We start from the raw sequence: 22,442 nt of genomic DNA on the forward strand, positions 1-22,442 counted from the left end.
TGGTTTAGATCTTGACAATCCTGATTTAGATATGAGCTCCAACGCATACTTTCTCTGACATAAACTAATCCCCTTGGATGATCTAGCTACTTCCAAGCCTAAAAAATACTTCAACACTCCCAAATCCTTCAGCTTAAAATTGGTATATAGAAGCTTTTTAGTCTCATGGATCAACTCTGAATTATTCCTAGTAATAACTATATCATCCACATAGACAAGTAATATAACAACGTGAGAATTTTGTGTTTTAATGAATAAGGAATAGTTCGATTTTGATTACTGGAATCCACCATTTATCAATGTTATGGTTAATTTGTTATTTCAAGCCCTAGAGGCTTGTTTCCAACCATAAAGGGATTTATAAAGCCTGCATACAAGTTGATCCTGCCCCCCTGCTTCATAAATCCCTGAGGAAGAGACATATATATCTCTTCTTGCAAATCTTCTTACAAGAAGGCATTATCAACATCAAGTTGATAGATTGGCCAGTGATGCATGGAAGCCAAGGTGAGGACAATTTGGACAATCACAATCTTTACAACTAGAGAGAAAGTCTCTTCATAGTCAACACCAGCCTACTAGGTATACCCCTTAGCCACCAAATGTGCCTTATATCTCTCTAATGTTCCATCAACCCTATACTTTAGTTTGTAAACCCATTTGCACCCAACCGGAGTCTTACCTGAGGGCAAAGGTACCATGGACCAGGTATGGTTTAACTCCAATGCCTAAATTTCTTTATTCATAGCTTCAACCCAATTGGGGTTCTGTGATGCTTGATGGAAACTGGAAGGTTCAACCAAGGACAACTTGGACAAAAAAGCCTTGTGTGAAGAAGAGATGTTTTGATATGAAACAAAATCAAAGATAGGGTATACAATGGCATTAGTTGAACAAGAGTGGGAAAAAGTAGGACAAATGTAATCTTAAGTCCAAATAAGAGGGTGAACAGACCTGCTAGACCTTCTAAGACCAGGTGGAACAATATGAGCAATAGTAGAAGGAGAGGAAAGAATAGGAGAATCTGAATTTGGAGGAGTATCCGAAGGAGGTGGAGGTGACATATGGTGGGAAGTAGGAGAAAATGGTTGGTTATAAGTCTGAACCGAAGAGGACTGGTCTGATTCTTCAACAAGGAAGTTAGAATCAGGTGGGAATGGAAGTTTGGAGGGTTGAGCTAGAGCAAAAGGAAAGATATGTTCATGGAAAATGGCATCTCTGGAAACATTTACTGTATGAGAAGCTAAATCATAAAGAATGTAGCCTTTTTAAGTCAAGGAATAGCCTAGAAAAACAGATGGAGTAGCTCTAGGAGACAACTTGTCTTTTGAGGGGAGAATTGCAGCATAAGCTAAAGAACCAAAGACTCTAAGGTGATCAAATGTAGGAGGCTTGCAGAAAAATGTTTCAAAGGGTGACAAACCATGAAGAACTGGGGTGGGTAGTCTATTTATTATGTAAACAGTAGCCTGAACACAATAACCCTAGAAACTTACTTAATTTTCAGGGTTCTTGTTACCTTTAGGATGTGCCTGTGCTTCCTCTCAACAATGCCTTATGAAGTATACTTTGATCACTAAACAATTCATCACAAGATTTATTGAAGAATTTTGACCCATTATCAGTCCTAATACACTTTGGATACATTTGATATTGAGTGTGGACCATTTGAATGAACTGTTTGAGTGTAGAGAAAGTGTTAGATTCAAATTGCATAAGGAATAACTAGGTTATCCTAGAATGATCATTCACTATAGTCAAGAAGTATCTAGCATTACCATTTGTAGGAGTGCTATATGGTCCTTATACATCAATATGCAGCAAGTCAAAGTTATGTGAGATTGAGAGGTATTGTGAGGAAATGATAATCTGGTTTGCTTGGCTAAAGGAAATACATGGCAATGTGAATAAGAAGAAGGTGTAAACTTGTTTAGTTTAGGCAGATGTATGTGAGATAAGATGGAATAAGGAGCATGGCCAAGCATTTGATGCCATAATGCAAAAGTATGAGACAAGGAAGTAGTCATGTAGGTAGTAGGAAAAATAGATGTTTTATTGAACTGAAAAGTATGGTACAATCTGTGATGAAAGTTCAGATGTACAACTAGATTTATTCAGCTTCTTAAGGACTAATACAAATGAAGAAATAGGCAGATTTGGTTCAAGGTATTAAAGGCCTTGACTATGCTTACCAATCCCCTTCAACTTGCCATTTTAAAGATCCTGAATTAAACAAAAATTATGATAAAAGGTAACAAGACACTTGTTAGATATGGTAAGTTTTGAAACTGAAAGCAAATTATGATGGAATTCTGGGACATGTAAAACATTAGATAAGCTAAGACCACTGTCAAGCTTAATTGATCCAACATGCTTAACATATGTTTTAGCTCCATTTGGTAGTCCTACTAGATACTTAGAAGATGCTTCTATAACAGTAAGTGATTGTAACAGGGAGCAATTGTATGTCATGTGATCGGTTGCTCTTGTATCAATTATCCAATTATTTTTATTAAAGCAAGAGCATAGAGCAACTGAGGTACCTGCAAGGTTTGCAGCAGGGGGTGAAGCATTCTCTTTTCCCAGTAGTTGTAGGATTTGATTATATTGCTCGGTGGTTAAAACTGGTCCAACCACAGCAATAGATGAATTTCCAGCTTTTGCAGATTCAGGAGTTGAATTCTGAGCTTGAGCTTGATTGGTTGAAAATATGTTTTTTGAAGCATTTTTGCCCTTAGTAAACTGATAGTCTACTAGATATCCAATGACTTTGTAACAAGACTCTTTTTTTTTGTCCAGCTATGTGGCAAAAATCATATTTGACATATGGTTTTTTGCCCTTATACTTTTGGTTTTGAGTCTGACCTTTTCCAGCATTTTGCGCATATAAAGTACTGTAGTAGTGACTTCAGTATTTGGATTCATTCTAGTTAGGATTTTTTGACTTTCATCTTGGTGTACTACAGAGTAGGCTTGCTTAACACTTGGTAGAGGATTCATGAGAAAAATTTGGCTCCGAACCATTGAATAGGAATCATTCAAACCAATGAGGAATTGCAGAAGTTTTTGTTGATTTGAGTGTTCCAAATAAGCCTTTGCGGAACTTCTATCTGGAATAGGAAGACTAACTAAAGAGTCTAATTCATCCCAAAGAGATTTAAGTTTATTGTAGTAGATAGCTACTGAATTTGTACCCTGTGTTAGATTGATGATTTCTCGATGTAGTCCAAAACTATGGTTCCATTGACTTTATGAAATTGTTCCTTCAAATCTTGCCAAACTTGAGTTGCATTTGTTGAATAGACTATCCCATTGAAGATGTCTTTTGAGACAGAATTGAAGATCCATGCAAGCACCAAGGAATTACACCTCTCCCATTGCGGTACTAGGCGTGAATGGGCTGATGATTTTGTGCAAGTGTCATCCATAAAACCTAATTTATTCTTTGCACAAAGGCACAGTCATGCCTCGACTCCAGATCCCATAATTCTCGGTTCCAACAAGCTACTCCGAAACCAAAATAGATCCCAGAGTATCAGATGGATGGACATACAGAGGTGAGTTGGCATCAATTGAAGGTATAACTGAGTCTTCAGTAGAACCAGCCATGGTTGTCTAGCTAGAGTAACAAATCTGAGCTGAATTAGAAAAAGAATCTGAGCTAAATCAGAAAGGAGTTTGAGCAGAATCAGGAAGACTAAAACAGAAGAAGAATGATTGAAGAATCTTGAATTTCTTGAAGGTTGATCTAGAATGTGAGAAAAATTGCAATTGATTTTGTTGATTGATCAAAAGAAACCTATAGCTCTGATACCATGTTGAGCTTTGTGGAATAAAACTAAAGAAAATATTCTTGACCGTAAAATGAACTCTGCTTCATTATTGAATCATCATCTTCTTTATACACAGGCTTAATAAGTTAGTTAACAGACTAACAAAACTCTCTTTAACAGACTAACAAAACTCTCTTAACAACCTTAACTAACCATTAACTAAGTATATACAACTTGCACACTTGCATATTACATTCAGTCTTTCAACAACTTGACAAAAGAGTTTCCGGGTCTCGAACCTATAAGAGTTGACCTTATCTCAGTAAGTTTGATTTAATTTACTAATTTGTCATCAAAGTAAGCAGATTTTCTGGCAAATTTTTGAGTTTTTTAAGTCATCTTTTGGTGTTTTTATTCATGTTTAAATTTTTACCAGAGAATGTTATGCTTGGATCCAGACCAGAGGATAACACCTCAGGAAGCACTTGAGCATGAATATTTCAAATTATTGTGATATTATTCTTTTATTGTCATAGGTTTAATCCTTAATATAAATATTTATAGGATTGACTCTGGATACCCTAGTGTTTGAATGGTATTATTAATGCACGCATTTATATATGTTGAGTTTAATTTTGGTAGTAAAAAAATTGAGTTAACTTCTGGAGAGTTCTGTTTTTGTTAATCAATAATCTCGCAATACAAGTGTTCTGCAAACCCAGAACAGACTCCAAGTCCACTGGTTTATTTTTAAATTAGATAAACGAAATACAAATAATAATTAAGATAAAAAACATACAACTATCTTAATCTAATTTAATTTATTTTAAAAAAATCTAAAGTAACTACTAGAACCATTAAAATCCATCATATTGTCAACATTGGATTAACAAGGTTCTGAACCTCCACCATAGAGAAGGTGCTGCTGGCATCACCTTGTCTAGATTGTGCGTTGACCTCAGGAACATAAAGTGGAAGATCATCCTAAGTAACTGGATTAACAGGGATATTCCCATCGGTTCCATGAGCACTGTGTGCAAGAGGAGGGAAATTGACGAACTCGAATAGATCTTGGTTCTAATCTTTTACTGTCTCAGCATCAGTATAGCAACAAGCTCCGTCTTAGCATCATCCTCTAATAGCTATTGTTATATGAATGAGTAATACTAGCCTTACAAAGAGGCATACAAAAAGATAAATCTAGTCCTTAAAATTCATGATTGTCTCTCTCTCTTTTTCTCTTCTTTTAAGGGTTGGATTTGTCTTTTTGTATGCTTCTTTATATGTCTCTTTGTAAGGCTAGTATTACTCTATATGAATATAGTGAGAAAATGTGAAAGTGTAAATGGAATAGGAAATTCAGGTTGTATATACTTACATTGTCACCACTCAATGTCTCCATCACACCGTCCCATGTCGGAGTGCTTTTGGTTTTCCAATTTGTAATATTGCATCCGTATCCTATGAGCCGCATGTGATGGAAGATAATGGCTAAAGTCTATTCAGTGATTAAATCAAAGTCTAGTAACTACCATTGGGTGGTTCAACGGTCAACTAGAACTCTTGGTTGTCTTATTTAAGAGGTCTTGAGTTCGATTTACCTGGTTTGCTGAAAGGGATGGTCATTGAGGGGATTTACCCGACCCTTAACTTCAAGGTCCTAAGAGATTAGTTGAAGTGTGCGTAGGCTGACCCTAGAGACACCCTCGATCACAAAAAAATAAAAATAAAAAAATAAATCAAAGTCTAGTAATTAGTGCGAACTCATATGGAACCTGATATCAATATTTTCAAAAATAAAAGAACGGCTTCAATTTTTTTTTTTTTAAACAAGAGAAAAGTGATATGTTTAGCTTTTATATCAGGGCAAAATGGGAAAAATGCTATTTTATGGGTATACGGTTGAGAGAATTTGTTAATTATTACAATCCCCAATTTTTGGCCAATTTAATTAATTTCCCTCATTTTAATGCTTAAAATAAATCTGAGTAAATAGATATTGAAGACACTAGAGTATAAAATAATAAGCATTATTTTCTTTTCATTTTAATGTTAAGATTCAGCTAATCTTTGTCAAACTTTAGGGTATTTTTGTTATTTTTCAAAACTCTTCAATGCATTATAATTTCATAAAAGCACGAGGATGTTTTTGTCATTCATCGAAATTGCGTTAATTCAAATCGCAGAATTTCTCAGTTGTGAGCTCTGCAATTGCATATGGAAACAGAGTTGGAGAGGACGAAACCGGTAGCTGCCTTCATGGCCTTCGGCACCAAAGGCGATGTTTACCCTGTCGCTGTAAGTTCGCTAACATAAGATCAAATTATAACGGTTTTTTTTTTTTCTCTGAATAATGTTAATAATAACACGCAGGCAATCGCTGCCGCTTTTGCTTCTGACCAGAAACACTACCATGTCGTTCTTATCACTCATTCAGCTCACCAGGTTTACCAACTGAATTTACTCATTGCATTATTATTCGAAAATTTTGTTGTATTCTCTGAATGCTTATGTACTTTATTGGCAATTTTTAAATTTGTTGTGTTTATTGAATATAATTTTCATATATGGAAAAGGGTTATAAATTTTTTTTTTTTGGGGGGCTTGTGTTTTTAGGACTTGAGTTCTCACTTGGCTGGGAAACCGGTTGCATTTTGTCCAATTTCATCACCACCTGTGGTTTCAACACCTCAGAATCATGATGCAACAGGTTCGGGTTTAAGCTGACTGTGATCTTCATGTTTTGTATTATATGGGGCTAATGATATGCGAAACAATTGCTTTGTTTATTGCTGGTAATGAAATATTAACCTCATACTTTGGCAGTGTCCCTGTAACTTGTTTTTTCTTATCAGGTTTGCTGGAGTTAATGTTTAGGCTGAAGAAGAGGGAAGTTAACGCTGAACATAGAAAAGAATGCTATTCTGCAGTGGAAAGAATATTTGGAAATGGTCCTAGCTTGGAGGGTGATTTCATTGTGATTAACTTTTTTGCATTGGTATTTCATGTTAAAGCTATAAGTTAAATGAGATTTCTTGATATGTTGCTAATGTCAAGATTGGTATTGTGGTCTTGATGGTTGTTAAAGGGAATTTATTTCCATTAAAGTGCTTAATTGCTATGTCTGAAGATGTCAAATTTGTTTGTATGGAGTCTTTAGACATCTTTAAGGAGGCACCAGAAGATAAATGGTATTTTAAAAATTCAGAAAGAATACATTTATATACCATAAGAACCATGCAGAGATCAATTAATGTCCAAAAAGAAATTGCTAAACAAGTAAGTGTGATAATTTAGTTTCTTAATAACAAATAAAGGTGATATCTACATGGTTGCATAAGAAAAACAAATTTAAGTGTACAATTTTATGAGGACCTGTTGAAACTTAGGGTTATAGATTAACTATTTAACACCTAAAAATGTTGCTTCACATTGTATTCCAGGAGGGATGGAGCCTTGCAGAACTTTTTCGTGTCCGCTCCATAGTTGCCGCTCCTTATGTCGTTCCCTATAGGTAATACAAGATTTCATTTTGACTGACACTTTGATTTCTGTCAATACCTTCTAATTCTTTGGATGTCTGCACATCATTTAAATTTCACATCTGGTATCTTCTGAAAATTGCTAAAACCTTGATGTGTTTTCTCCCTTTTCACCCCATAATCTATTGGTAACACATCCTTTATATCCTTGTAAAAAGCATCATATATCCAGTTGTTGGCATTCATCAATTTGGGCGTAATTTTAAATTAACTTTTCTATTTACTGGGCAGTGCACCTTCATCGTTTGAGCACTGCTTCGTAAAAGAACATCCCCTTTTGTATAAATATCTCCAGGAAGCTCCCATCAACAAGGTATTCAAACTCCAACTGCTCTTTTTGAAGTAAAATGATGTGCCTTATAAATTATTCAATCTTAAATTATGGTGAGACAATAAGTTTAAATCTTAATTATTTAGATACTTATCTTTGTTTCAGATATTCAATGTCTATATTGAATCCTTATCAGTTAGATTATGTAGGCTTGTTGGAAAGATGTGATTCATTGGATGTGGCCACTTTTTTCTGAAAATTGGGGCTTGTGGAGAAGTGAGGAACTGAATTTGAGTCCTTGCCCTTTTACGGTTAGTGTGTTTGATGTAAATCATTGTTGCATTTAATGAATCATGTACAAAAATTCTATTCATTTATTCATTTTAATACAATTGTAACCAGAAGCTGAGATAAGGTTTTGATACTCCAAGGATCACAAGTACTCATGAAACCTCTTTACTGAATGCAGGATCCAGTGACAGGCCTTCCCACTTGGTATGATCGGGTACCATCTCCTAAACTATTGTAAGTTATGCACTTTCTGATAGATAAAGAGCTTTTATCATTAAAGAAAGATAACCTAAAATGGATTGTGTCTTTGTAACTATGTACAATTTTATCAGCCAGATGCATGATATGTATTCATATCACAGGTACAAGCGTATAACTACATAGAGTGAAGTAGCATATTAATTAATTTCCTTTGATGATAACATTTGTTTTCTTCACAATTATATCTTTGATCCATTTTTCTTGATTATTATGTTATCCTCTAACACTTCTTGTGTTTCATACCATAAAAATTTTCTTTTAATTTCTTTTGTTTACAGGTATGGATTTAGCAAAGAAGTTGTTGAATGCCCTGGTATACTTTTCTTTTTACCATCCTAATAGATTCAGATTTCTTTCTTGTGATTTATACTGTACAATTTTCTTCTCTTCCTATTTTCTGCTGAAGTTTCAAGGCAGGTGAAAAAAGTGGCCAATGTATAACCTCTACTTTAGTTTAGAAGAATACAAGTTCTGGAGCTGACTCATGATCATATAATTGACTGACCTTATCAACTGTGTGTTCACTTTGCTTTTTCTTTTTCCTTTTTTTTTTTTTATTTGTTGGGTAGGGGTTGGGTTTGATCTGCGAAGAGGGACTTGAATTTTAAAACATTACAAGTTGGATGCAACATGCATAGCACACAGGTTTTTTAATTTAGTGGTTAATTGAAAATGTAGATAAGGAAGAAAGAGAAAGTAGAAAAGTGTTATTGTTGTTTCCCATTTTTATTCATGGTATAACTTTTCTAAAACATGAATGAGTAGAGATGTAAGCTGACTAATAATAACAGCCAGTTTTTTGCACAAATTTCCCTAGCTCTGTAATTCGGATGGAGGACATACCCAGGCAGCTGCTGCCACTTTTTCTCCTTCCTCATATTGATTCACCGAAAAATACCGGTTAGCTCTGAATGTCCATCCATTCGGATCTTCCCCATTGAATATGGGTAGTTCTAATTTTTTTACCTTCGAGTTCTCTCCCCCCTTGCTCTTATCACTTCCCCTATTTTTTGCAGGATCAGAGTTAGATGCCTTCCCTTTATCGTTATTCAGATTGGTATCCCTCTCTTCCCTTCGTCTCATCCACTCGCGCAGCTCTGATAAGTACCCCTTAATACTCCCTAGCTCTTCCCTTACAGTTCCCATTTCTTTCTCAATGTTACCCATCCCTTTTTCCCAACCTTCAACTTTGTTCTCCATTTTCGATTTAACCATTACCCGAACGAAGCTTTGATACCACTTGATAAGACTCCCTGCCCTGATAACAAACAACAGCACAAACAGCCAAAAATAACAGAATATATTTACTCAAGCAAGCCTCAACAATTATATTACTTAGAGAATAGAAAAAGAACAACCAAAATATTGATAAACTAACAGATAGATCCCAGCAATTCGAGGAGCTGGGGGTCTCCCACAATGACAATATTTGATCTGTGTCATTCACCAAAACAGACCCTTTATTTATACTACCTTCATGACTACCTATTCCACTAACAACTTTGATTCCCTTCTCATATGTGGTTGTAACCACTTCTCTAACAACCTATAGCAAGACACCTCACACTCTTAACTCCTTTCTGTCCCTATTGTCTTTTACGCCCTTTGTATTGGTAAACATGCTTAATGGGAGGTCTATCAGGTTGCAAGTAACTTTGATCCCTATCCTATAAATGCGGAGTGACTCAGTCATGTTCATAAAAGCATAAAAAATTATATGTGTGCTTCAAATCAAAGAGAATTTGTTCAGTGATGATAACCTCTTTTTAATTAACTTTCTAATATTAGCCCTCAACAGATTACTGGCCTTCAAGTGTTCGTGTTTGTGGTTTTTGGTTCCTCCCTATTGAATGGCAATTTTCATGTAAGAAGTGTGAAGAAATTTCCATTCTGTCATCTCGGCATCTGCGGGCAAATGGAAAATGTGTGCAGCTCATGTTGAGTTTCAATCTTTTCTGGAAACTCCTAAATTGGTGTCACCTATTTTCATAGGACTAAGCTCTATGCAAGGTGGGTCCTTACTGTGTTTTCTTCTCTGAATATCAATACTTAGGGTGTTTGTTTTTCTTACGCATCCCTTAATCTACTATATTGTTTGTTTTCTCTTTTACATATGAAAGTCAAATTAATATGTGACTAAATAAAAATTGAAAAGTTAGCTTTTATCTAATCTGAAACCTTTGTATAAACACATTAATTGAATTGCCATAAATATCCTCAATTCACAACTTGGTTTTATTCAAAAGGACTATTATTGAGATTTCAGAAAACCTCTTCTTGAAAATAATATCTGAATTTGAAAAGGTACTTGGGCCGCTTCAAAATCCTTAAGAACTGATTATTAAATAATCAGCTTGAAACTTAATCATTTATATACTTAATCCTTTACCACACCACTTATAATACTTAATCCTTTACCAAACACTTTGTGGCTCTAACTTGGTAAGGAAGTAATTTTTCTTAAGCTACAACAGTCTAAAACTGGCACCTAGTGTGTTAAATAATGTCATGCTTCTGGTTGATTGACTAATTCTTATTCATTTGTGCTTTGGACTTGGACTTCTACTACTCATTCTGTGTTGAACTTTGTTGTTCTTTGCTGCTTGCAGCATGGGTTTCTTAAAGAATCCTCGAGCATTTCTTCTGGTTCTCCGAACTGTTCTAGAAACCACAGCTACAGATTTGTCCTTTCCACAGCAGGATATGAACCTTTAGATGCAGCAATTCAAGGATTGCTGCTGAAACATCTTCATTTTTAAATCAAAGCCGATCATTGAAGATGGAGTCTCTCTCTTGATGGCACACTCTTGCTTTTCTGGGTGAGCATATCTTTGTATACCTGCATCCTTGAGACCTAAAGGATGAAGATCAAGGTTATTCCACCATTTTAACCTGCAACTTTATTAATGATACAGAACATTTTCACACCTGTTTTACAGGACTATTTAGATATAAATGTTTTAGCTTTATCTAAAACTTGATCTTGCGCTGCACTTGTGTTAAACTCCTTCTCAGGTGTTGACTACCAAGCACTTTCAGCAACATTTGCTTTGATTGGCACACAACAAAAAGAACCAATCATTAATTTCTGATTATGCTTTAGAACTCTTGCTGTATTCTGTGGTCATAAATGTGGCTTTACAGATCGTCTTTGTTGACGTCTATTTCTTGACTCCTATGAAAACTTGAAAACTCTGTGCTCTTATTTCAAATTACAATGATAGGCAGTCATGTGTTCTTGTAGCTCTCATCAAGGGCTTTTACTTGGAACTCAGTAAGAACATTCTCTAACTAGTTTGTGAAGAAACCGAGCAGTATATTCTATAAAATAGTTCATGACTTCATGATATAGGTACAGAAGGGGGAAGGGGTAGAGTAACTCTATGGCTAGCATATCAAGCTTATAAGATACAGTAGCTCTTGTCTTTGGTATCTTTAACTATTATTTTAATTGACTATGTCCTGTATCATTATTTTTGTCCTGAAAATTTACGTCTCCTTTTAAAATTATCATGTAAATTAGTATGATACCGTACAACTGGCTGTTTCAAGATGTGTGGCTGCAATTCATACGGAGGAAGGTAAGAGAAATTCTTTTGTGATCTTTTAAGTAAATTAGATGTGCAGCATGCAACAAAGCTAACTTATGTTTTGGCATTGCTTGATTTCAATGTAAAATTAGTGGATCCACTGCTGCCGCACTATAAGCAGGAATCCCTCAGGTTAGTCTTTCATAAACCCTTCAGCTTTTTCTACATATTTTAGAATCTCAAGTAATGATCAGTAACCTATAAGTGGGACAATGTTTTCTCATCAATTTAAATACCATACAGTTTGCTATCCCATATTCTTCTTTAAAGGGTTGTCATTTGTGTGAGATATAATGCTTGATGTAGGACAATTTTTGCCAGATTCATTAGTTTCTTAGATTCAGCTGATTTTTTATTCCAATTAGGATTGCCTAATTTAGAAGTTTTATTTTATTCAAATCTGGTTTTCTTATTTCATTGGGATTTTAGTCTTTGTTCTATTCAGTCATCATAGGGATAGTACTATATGCTGGTTATGTTTCAATTTATTCATGCTTTAACTTCACATTAAAACATTATTTTTTTCAAGTGGACCGACATTGTCTTGCGATTTGAGATCATATTCTTGTCGATTCAGAATTTTTTTTTTTTTTTTTTAGTGAACTTTGACTTAAACTCAATCTTTTAAGCAGTTAAGTAAAAAAAGAAGCACTATCTCACAAACAAAGTAGATAGTTATCATGGTCGAGCCTAACGTAACTATGCCCTTGGTACTTATTTTTCTTTCTAGTTTAGTGTTTTTCAATTCGTCCTATTTTCATTTTGTCACTCAGCCTTAGTTCTTTCTTTTTTTCTTTTTTTTTTTTTTTTTTTTTTTGTTCTTAAAAAAAAAAAAAATAGAAGGAAAATTGGTTTAGATAGTAATAAAAGGGATTCCATAGATCAACATGAAGAGCAATTTGTGATTATCATTATGCTTCAACAAGCACAAGAGTCGGTGCAATAATCTATTCAAGATTTAGGAATGATGCTAGCTGGCTTATTGTGTCCTCCTTCAGTAGAGGTGAATGGTTTATTTGTAACAATAATCCCAGATTTTCTTGCTTAGTGGCTGAAGTTGAGAGATTATTTGAGCTTGCAGCTTTGAGAAAGAAAAGGAAACGAAGCTTATATAAGCTTGAAAGAGATGCTTTGGCTTGGCTGAATTGTTTAGAGTTATCTCAAGCTTGTCAAGAGAAAGATATAATCCAATTGTGGCATTGAACGTGGCAATTGTTGAGAGGTTGATTCCTTTCTCAGATCATAATCAGATCTTGTTTTGTATTATACTGAAGAGTTTTAAACACTTTTGGTTTGTATTGATCTACATGAACTTAAGGGACATTTGCAAAATTCATAATAGGAGGCATCAAGGCTTTAGATCTGTTTTTGATATACTCAACTTTTGGTCTGTATTGATCCACCTGAACTTAAGGGACATCGAGATGTGAGATTCATATGGGGACTGCATACCACTGTCCAAGATCAAGTTGTGTTACCATCCACACATACAATTTTTCAAGATTCCTTAAAGTAGCTACATGATAGACTAGCAACTTGTTGGAAGGCAGTTTAAAAATCAATCACTGCGAATATTAGTTGACTCTACTACTCAAAAGATGGGAGTTTCAAATAAGGTAAAAAACCCCTACTGAAATCAATTGAAGTTGCTCCAAATCAACCTGTAACGCAGACTTAAGGTTTATGTACTTCCAAGTCTAATGCCAACAACCTCGATGCTCCTCCTCGAGGTGACTAGTGTTATCATTGTGGACAAACAAATTATCATTACTTTCTTGAGATGACAAATGTTACTGTTTTGGACAAACTAGCACAAAGCTGTTAACTTAGCTAAATGTGGGGGAGATGAAGGGATGAATCCATCATTCTTTCTTACCGAGCCTAGTAGAAACGACATTCCCCATTGTTGGGTAAAACCTAAGACTCCTTGTGGTGCAAGTTCAAAATAATTATCATTCTTCAGGAGGAGACTGGTGTAAGACAATTTCTATCAATTTTCGTTTTTTGGTTTTCTTAGTCTAAGTGGACGGCCTAATTTAGCAAGTTTTACTTTAGTTGAATTGGTGTTTCTTCTTCATTAGGATTTAGTTATTTCAAAGGGGAGAAGATTGATTTAGGACAGTTTATATCAAATTTATTAGTTTTCTTAGTTTGAATTGACAGTCTTTTTTCATTAAGACGTCTAATTTAGGAAGTTTTGCTTTAGTCGAATTTTGTTTTCTTGTTTCGTTAAAATGATGCAAGACTTGAAAATTTTTCTTATTAAAATGTATGTGAATTTACAATAGAGTGATGTTATTGGCCCCCCACCTTTTATCTTATTATACCCCAATTCTAAATCTACCCCATTAAAATTTTAAACACATGTAAACGTCTATATAAACCCCACTTTTTTCTAGAATAACCCTTTCATTTATATTTCACATTACACTTTTCAAATCCATGATTTGAACATATTATTTATCCGTTATTTTTAGCCAATCATGAAACGATTTTTTTTTTTTTTAAAGTATTTTTACAGCTTTAGAAAAATATTTTTGTATGAATTCATCTTATCTTTGATTTTATTTTACAATACAAAGTTGCAATGTCATTTATTATGCAATTAAAAAAATAATCACTAATTTCTTCATGATCCTTTAGAAACATTTATAAACAATTGTAAAGATGAGTTTATATTAGAAATATAATCAAGTAACATGAATTGCAAAAATTTAAAATAAAAAAGATTTTATACTAAAATGGGAAGAAGATAAACATTATTAATTTAATTAAGAACTAAGTTTATTTTATGTTTTATTAGTAATTTTCATAAAGGATAAAATTATAATTAAAGAAAAATAGTTATTGGGGTCTATTAAGATAAAAAGTGGGGGGCTAATGTATCACTCTTTACAATATAACACATTTCGCCGGTGATGTAGCAAATCAAGTAGATTGATTTGTCGGCCAACACTGAAGTGGCCTTGCTGGAGAGTTTATTTACGACAAATAGTATTAATGTTTTTACATTTATTAATGTGAACTTAATTAAATTAGTAATTATTTATTTAATTGAAATAAAAAAATTTAAATATTTTTTCATAACTTATTTAAATATATTTTGGGGCATAATTGTTTTTTTTCCATTTTATGTCTACAATATAATCAATCAACATTTAAATGAACGGTAAGAATGTTGTACCATGATGAGTCAATGTCACTTTGCTGTAAAGATTCTTGTGTTATGGAATAAGTCAAGAGTCAGTTAAAAGAACACTTCCAGGGTAAGGATTTAGGGTAGTTGAGCTATTTTCTTGCACTGAAGTGGCTAGAGAACAAATGGACTGATCCTATCTCAAAGAAAGCATTTTCAAGATTTGTTGTTTGGAATAGTTGATGTTAAAAGATATAGGGTAGTTGAGTTATTTAGACATTGAAGTGGCTAGAGGAAAAAGGGACTGGTCTTTTTTCGAAGAAAGTATGTTCAAGATTTGTTGTCTGGAATAGCGATGTTGGGTTTCAAGCCTGCTGAGACACCCATGGACTCAAATTTAAACCTTGATGGTGAAGCAAATTAGGAATCTGAAATAAGCTTTCTTTATTTCACTTTAACAAACAATATTTCAACTTTTGCAGTTTTTCAGTGAAATTCTATGTGCAGAATTATGAGATTTCTCAAACCAATAGTTGGAATGAGAGTTCTACACAAAAAAGTAGCTCGGGTTATATGACTAATAATCCAGTATTCTGTAAGTGCACTAAGCACATGGAAGTAGACTGTTACGTTGTCTCTGAGATTTTTATGGCTGGTGAAATTATTAGGCCTTATATAAAGTTAAAAAAAAATAAAATAAAACTGGAGACACTTATTAAAATTGTGCATAAGAAATAATTTCTTCATCTTTGTTCCTTGCTAGGCATTGAAATATATATGCTGCAGTTAATGGGGGAGTGTTGAAATATATATAGCTTTAATGTCAAGAGTAGTTGATATCCTAGCTGGTTGTGTGAAGTATTGTAGAATTGATTTCTTTTTCCGGTTTTGTTGCAAAAACTTTGTACTAGTATCAAATCAATATAACACTCTTACTACCAACTTCCATCTCTTTCTGTTTGTTTAAAATTCTTAACTGGGTTGGTAGAACTACCATGACAGATTCTTTACCTGAATATATTAGTCCGTTGTATATGTATGCATTTTTTTCCTTTTCCATTTTTATATTTACTATTTCTGATAGACTTTGCATGCATAATTTAGATTCATTTGGTACTCTGTTTTGTTTCTCTTTGTTAATTATTTGATTATGGATAGCAGATACTATGTCCGTTCATGTTGGATCAGTTCTATTGGGCCGAGAGGATGTTTTGGCTTGGAGTTGCTCCCGAGCCACTGAAAAGACACCTCTTGGTTCCAGAAAATGAAGATGACAAAACCATCAAGGAATCTGCAGAATTGCTATCAGAATCCATTCGATATGCACTATCTCCTGAAGTCAAAGCATGTGCAAAAAAAATTGCTGAAAGAATCTCTGTTGAGGTAACAATGCATATTATTACCATAATTTTTTCTGTTCACTGCTGTATTACTAGTAAAGCCTTTGCTGCATTTACTTGTTAATCGTTTCTATTTCTACTTCATTGCATCTCTTGCGACTAGACATCTGACCTCAATCCTAGATTAAATTGCACCATTCTTAATTCTAAATTTGTGTACTCACTCGGTGAGTATTCTCATGCTTTAGATATATTCGAAACCTACTTGTTTTTTAAGCTTCTAAATCTTTGTATGATCTGAGTTAATTTTTGATAAATATAGTTTTGTATTTGTTTCTTAAATCACTTTGAAGCAATCACATATCGAATTCAATTTGGTCATCCATCTTCAGAAAGTTAGGCATTGTAAATCTTGATGTTTATGCCGCTATGTTTTATTGGCGTTGTGGATAGTAGGTAATTAATAAGCTGCTGAGCTTTCCTTTCCATTACTGGCTGATTATCCCATATATATATTTTTTTTTTGTCATTCATTTCGTGTGATTCATGAATTTGAATTGCTCAATATTGAGATTGTCTTAAAACTTATGCTACTTTCAGGATGGAATCAGTGAAGCAGTGAAATTTCTCAAGGAAGAGATGGGGTTGTAGTTACTCCGAAGGAATGTCAGCTTGTACAAAGTAATTCTAATTTTTTCAAGGTTGCTGTTATTGACTTATTGCCTTAATTTCTTTTCTTGATATCTCATTTTGTAAAGAACAGATATGCACCAAGTATATAAAACAGAATAGAACAACCTAGTCAATGCATTGTTTTATAACCCGACCCAGTGACCGGTTACGGGTCGATTGGTCCAACCGATTGGACCGGTGACGTCAGCAACAAAATTATTTTTAAAAAATTGTAATTAGCCCCTTAAATTTTAGTATATTACAAAAATACCTTTGAAAAATTAAAATTAGTTCTTAAAATTTTAATTTATTTAAAAAATGTCCAAAACAACTCACAATTGTCCCTAAAGTTTTGAAATATTGTAATAAAACCCCCAGCAAATTACTAATTAGTCCTTATAATTTTGAAATATAGCAGAAACTCCCTTGGAACTTGAGCTGGACTGGAGAGGTTGTTCGGTCCTAATTAGACCGGTTCGATCGTTTGGTTCGGTCTAGGTTTTAGTACAGTGAGTCAATGAGCAAAGTGACCTATAACTTGACAACACTAATAATGTGGGTTTATTTCAACAATCACCCCTAAGGTTTCAAAAACTGAAAGTTAGATATTGACTTTTAGCCTTTTAGGGGTATTATACAAAACCCAGCTCCAAGGTTTTAGATAATGTTGACATTAGAGTGAAGATATGAGCAATTAATGGAGGATTTGATTATAATTAGTTGAAAATATAACATTGCCTTACATGTATTGATCATGTAATTATTTTTTTAATTTCATTCCTTACAAGTCACATTTCCACTTGTATAAATTAGTGTAAATTGTACATGAAGAATATATCAAATACACAAATATTTTTTCCTATTATCTTTGTTCTTCTTCTCTCTCAGCATACTTAGCAACCAAGTTGCCTCTCTAGCCTTTTCCTCTCGGCATACTTCGGTAGTCTAGCTACCTCCTTGCCCCTCCATATCCAGATTTTGACATGGTATCAGAGCAAGTTTCTTAGTGAAGTTTTCCTTTTGCTGCTCATTTTCACTAATCCAATTCTACCCTTTGTTAGTGGTTTCACCTACAAAATAAACACTTGGATTAGTTCTCCTTCTCTACCAAAAAGATGGATTCAACCATAAACAAATCAAACCCATCATCAACTCCAATTGAGCCCAACACACCAAACACGGGCCTAGACTCAACAAACACTCAACCAAACCTAAACACCCAAATAGGCCCAAACACACATCCAGCCAAAACATGGATCTTCCACTTGACCTTCGCAATTAAGCGGAGAATCTTGTGTGTCGATTGCAAAAAATTTTATATGGGCTGAAACAAGCATCACGACATTGGAATGCAGAGTTTACAAAGGCACTCACAGTCTTTGGATTCACTCAATCCAAACGCAATTACGCCTTATTTTTTGGGCATCAGGGTAAGTCATTCCTTAGTTTTATAATCTATGTTGATGACATTCTTATTACAGAAAACGATGAGAGTGCAATCAAAGAATTAAAGGAGTATCTACACAAGACATTCCACATTAAACACTTAGGGGCACCAAAGTATTTTCTGGGTATTGAAATTGCTCAATCGTCAGAAGGAATATCCCTCAATCAATAGAAATATGTGCTTGAAGTCATATCAGATTCAAGGTTAGCAGCATGCAAACCAAGTAACATTCTTGTGGAACAAAATGTTAAGCTCATCACACAAGAATACGATGAAGAAAACCAAAATCCTGAGACAGATTCTTGTTAGAAGATAGCACCAGCTATCAATCACTCATAGGAAGGCTCATATACCTTACAATGACTCGACCAGACATCAGTTATGCAATACAAATTTTTAGCCAATTCATGCATGCCCCTAAATAATCCCACATGGATGCATCAATTAAGGTACTCAAATACTTAAAAGGTTGTCCAAGGTTGGTATTCTTTTACCAAGGAAAGGAGAACTAAGCATCATAGCATACTACGACTCAGATTGGGGTTCATGTCCAATGACAAGAAGATCTCTTACTGGTTTTTGCATCAAACTTGGATAGTCCCTTATCTCATGGTAAACAAAGATACAAACCACAGTATCACTCTTATCAACAGAAGCATAGTATAAAGCCATGACCAAAACCATGTGTGAGATCACATGGATTCTTGGTTTGTTAAAGGATCTAAATATACAAGTGGAAATACGGTCAGACTATATTGTGACAACAAGATAGCAAACGACATTGCAACTAATCCAATTTTTCATGAAAGAATGAAGTATATGGAGATTGATTGCCACTTTGTTAGAGACAAGATACAGGAAGGTATGATCAAAACAGAGCACATCCATACCGCAGATCAACCAATAGATATCTTCACAAAATTGTTATGTCACAGAAAACATTCATATTCGTTAGCAAGCTCAGAGTTTATGACATTTATAAACCATGAGCTTAAGGGGTAGTGTTGACACTAGAGTGAAGATATGCGCAATTAATGGAGGTTTGATATGGTCTAATTAAAGTATGATTAGTTGAAAATATAACATTGCCTTCTATGTATTGATTATGTAATTATTTATTTTATTTCATTCCTTACAAGTCACATTTCCTCTTGTATAAATTAATGTAAACTATACATGAAGAATATATCAAATACACAAATATTTCTTCCTGTTATCTTTGTTCTTCTTCTCTCTCAGCATACTCAGCAACCAACTTGCTTCTCTTGCCTCTCTAGCCTTTTCCTCTCGACATACTTCAGTAGTCCAACTACCTCTCTTGCCTCTCCATATCCAGATTCTGACAAAAAAATATATGGATACCACCCTTGGCCATGACATCGATATAATTTTTGTTATATAATAATGGAAAATGACTTCTTTCCCTAGAGAATTCAGTATACTTCTATATTTTATAAATTTTCAAAATTAAAACTACTTTTTTCCTTATCTCTTTCACACTTCTCTTCCCTATCTTACATTTCGGAACCCTAAAAACTAGAAAACCCTAGATCTAAGCTGGTGGTAGGAGATGATCTGATCTATGGTGACTAAGTGATGGTTGAACTTCACCGTGAAGATTGGTTGTGCCATATGACATGAGCTGGGAGTTTCACACCCAAAATGCTAACCTATTAGTTGGAGGGACTCTCCTCTTTATAAACCCAAGACGCCCCCATTTCCCCTCCAATATGGGATATGTGACATTCTCCCCCACCTAATCCTATGACGCTCCCGTCATAGGTGGGACCCCCTTACCTACCCGTCCACCTCACCCTCAGGTGGACCCACAATCACACGTGGACTGTAACACCTTCTTTTACTTACTAATATACTCAAAACACATACCATAAAAACATACATACATAGTATATGAAATATAGTTGGGCCCAAATTTTTCTTTATAAAATACATACATTCTTTACATATACAAAAGTCATATATACAAGAAACTTATACGCAAGGGACAGTGGTGCCTTTTCTCTCCGCTCCAAGACGCCCTTCCGACCGCTGCCTACCTATTTCTTACAAAAATTGGAAAAACAACAGGGTGAGCACAAAAAGGCTCAGTAAGTAAATCCTCTACTACTTATCCCTGCAACTTATTCTTTGGTTCTTTCCTTACTCTATTCTTACTCTTCTTCATTCTTTATGTTCTTTCTCTTTTCTTTCTCTGTTTCTAGTTCTCACTGTTCTTTTCTTTCTTTCTATTCTTACTCACCATGATGAAAATCATGGTAATATGCATGTATGCAATGCACTCGCAATAATGCATAGAAATATATTTTCTTTCTTTCTTTCTTTCTTGCTCAAGCTCTTCTTTTCTTTTCTTGTATGCTCAAGCTTTCTCATTCTTTCTTATTCTAGCTTATTCTTTCTTAGTCTTTTCTTATTCTCATTCTTATGTTTATTCTTATGCCGATCGGACTCGGTTGATGCATGGATTCGGAACCCTAGCCATGTGAGTGAGTACAGTCCTCATCTACATGCACTCTTGCGGACTGTATAAATTCTTTTTTTATTCTCATGCCACTCAATTAAGGTGGCGTGCATGTAAAACTTCCTTCTTGGTATAAACCTCATCCACATACACTCTTACGGGTCGTACACTTTCTTTATTCTTCTTATGCCACTCAATTAAGGTGGCATGTATGTGAGACTTTCTTCTCATCACTCACGAGTTCCCCATCACTACAACATATTCTTTTCTTTTCTCTAGCACTCTCTTTCTTTAATTCTTTAGTGCTATTTCTTACTTTCTCTTTATTCTTAGAATTATTTATTCTTTCTTTAAGCTCTCATGCATATTCAAATATATGCATGTGGATGGTATATGCTTATGTTTCTTTCTTTGGTGCAATCATGTAATGCAAACATGTAATGTTTCACAAAATAAGGTTCTCTACTCATGCATATGCTTCTCTCAAGCATTTCATCAAATAATAAGCATGCATAATTAATTCTACTTTAACTATAGTTCTATTTCTTTCTTGGACCATCCATAATTGGAGTGAAACTCCTCTATAATAAATCTAAACCTGTCAAGGAAAGGCACTTCAAAATTCTCTACTCAAATTCTTCTCAAATTCAGTCAAACTTCAATTGGCCATCCCAACCTTGACTCTACTTCTCATGGCTCAAAAACCATTCATCAACCCATCAACTCATCAACAATTACAAACTTACCAATCAATCTCACAATTATAAGTATATAAATACATATCAAATCATTTGATTGCTTAAATCTTAACTTGGGTTGGATTTACTTACCTTCTTTTTTAGTTCTTCCACAAAAGCTCTCTAACTTGTTGGACTTGCTTCTTCTCTTAATTCCTAAGCATAAACTTAATAAGAACTCAACACTTACTCAACTTAAATTTATACTAGAGCATGAATCCTTACCTCTTGATGCTTAGGATCAATTTTCTACCAAGATCCAACTAAAAGCCCTAAAAAATCCTTGGAAGATTGAGTGAAGAGTTGAGAGGAAATGGAGAATGGAAGAGGCGGTGGAATAAGGAAAATGAAGGGATTTAGAAGACTAACCCTTAATATCTCATAAACTAAGCCTTCTTTCCCATTTCACCCTTCCACTTTCTTGAAAATTTCATCCTTATCTTTTATTTCTTTACAAATTCACCCCCACTCTAAAATATTCTCCATGAAATTTTCTTGCATTTCACTCCCCACCTTTCTTGCTAATTAGGGGTAGAATGGTCACTTAACCCTTATGGAAAATTTTCTTGAAACTTCACTAGAAAAATCTGCCGGCTCTTCGCCCCGACGAAGTTTATTCCTTCGCCTCGGTGAAGAAATCCAGAGCATACGTCGCCATGGCGAAACTCCTTCTTCGCCGCAGCGAAGTCTGCACTTCCAAAATTCCGCAAGACTTCACCAAATTCAGGGCATCCAAACCATTCTAACTACTTAAATAACATGTCTATTTAACTTAGGCCAATAAACAACATTTAAAAACAAATGAACATGAGTCAAAGATGTACCTTAAAGTGGATGTTACATGGACACCCCTTTGTGTGGGTGCCTAGCTGGGCACAGAAAGATGAATAGGGTTTGCCTTAA

The 22,442-nt window shown here is 34.5% G+C and overlaps 1 pseudogene; it reads left to right on the plus strand.

Moving 5' to 3' along the window:
• The first annotated feature begins 5,984 nt into the window (after positions 1-5,984).
• LOC116127387 lies at positions 5,985-17,056 on the plus strand (annotated as a pseudogene).
• The last annotated feature ends 5,386 nt before the right edge of the window (positions 17,057-22,442 follow it).

This window comes from Pistacia vera, unplaced genomic scaffold, assembly GCF_008641045.1.
Source record: "Pistacia vera cultivar Batoury unplaced genomic scaffold, PisVer_v2 Contig190, whole genome shotgun sequence".
In the NCBI taxonomy this organism is placed as follows: Eukaryota; Viridiplantae; Streptophyta; class Magnoliopsida; order Sapindales; family Anacardiaceae; genus Pistacia; species Pistacia vera.